Consider the following 1406-nt stretch of genomic DNA (forward strand, 5'->3'; position numbering starts at 1 on the left):
AGAAGAATGGTTAGTGAGAGCTGTGCGAGCCATGTACAGAGATGCTGCCAGTAAGGTGAGGTTGGAAATGAGTACAGTAATGAATTCCGGGTAGAGGTAGGGGCCCACAAAGGTTCCGTCCTCAGCCCCCTCCTATTTATCATAGTCCTCCAAGCGATCACAGAGGAATTCAAGACAGGTTGCCCCTGGGAGCTCCTCTATTCTGATGAACTTGCCCTAATTGCGGAGTCACTATCAGAACTAGAGGAGAAGTTTCAGGTGTGGAAGCATGGACTAGAATCGAAGGGCTTTAGAGTCAACCTAGCTAAAACCAAAATCCTAATAAGTAGGAAGGTAGATAAAACACAAACCCCTTCAGGTAGATGGTCCTGCTCAGTATGTAGAAAAGGAGTAGGTAGTAACTCTATAAGATGTACCCGGTGCAAGCTATGGACACATAAGAGGTGCAGCAATATCAAAGGCAGGTTAACTAGGAATTTAGTTTTTGTATGTGGCAGATGTTCAGGTGCAATAAAGACTGTAAACAAACAGGAAACAACTTCTATCTCATTCCAGGGTGAAAAACTAGAGGTAGTCGATAGCTTCCGCTATCTGGGTGACCAAGTTAGTAGTAGGGGTGGGTGCGCTGAAAGTGTAGCTGCTAGAATAAGAATAGCCTGGGCAAAGTTTAAAGAGCCCTTACCTCTGCTGGCGACAAAGGGACTCTCACTCAGAGTAAAAGGCAGACTGTATGACGCATGTGTACGAACAGCCATGCTACATGGCAGTGAAACATGGGCTGTGACAGCTGAGGACATGCGTAAGCTCACAAGGAATGAAGCCAGTATGCTCCGTTGGATGTGTAATGTCAGTGTGCATACCCGTCAGAGTGTAAGTATTTTGAGAGAAAAGCTGAACATAAGAAGCATCAGTTGTGGTGTGCAAGAGAGACAATTGCGCTGGTATGGACATGTGGTGAGGATGGATGAGGATAGCTGCATGAAAAAGTGCCACACCCTAACAGTTGAGGGAACCCGTGGAAGAGGTAGGCCCAGGAAGACCTGGGCTGAGGTGGTGAGGCAAGACCTTCGAACATTGGGTCTCAGCGAGGCGATGACTACTGACTGAGACCTTTGGAAATGTGCTGTGCGTGAGAAGACCCGGCAAGCCAAGTGAGATCGTTGCCAGTGCCCCTGGACTGGCTCTTGTGCGGGTGGAACATAAAAGATAGCATGGAAAGCGGACGTTAAACGATGATGATGATGATGATGATATATGAGCCAATGAGGGAGGCCTCTACATGGTAGCTAGACCTGCTAGAAATAGCAACCAAATCTCCCTCAAATCACACCCTACTCTTTTATCTATGTATATATGTATGTACGAGCCAATGAGGGAGGCCTCTACATGGTAGCTAGACCTGCTAG

The sequence above is a fragment of the Octopus bimaculoides genome, chromosome 29 (genome assembly GCF_046866305.1).
Source record: "Octopus bimaculoides isolate indiv1 chromosome 29, ASM4686630v1, whole genome shotgun sequence".
Classification (NCBI taxonomy): domain Eukaryota; kingdom Metazoa; phylum Mollusca; class Cephalopoda; order Octopoda; family Octopodidae; genus Octopus; species Octopus bimaculoides.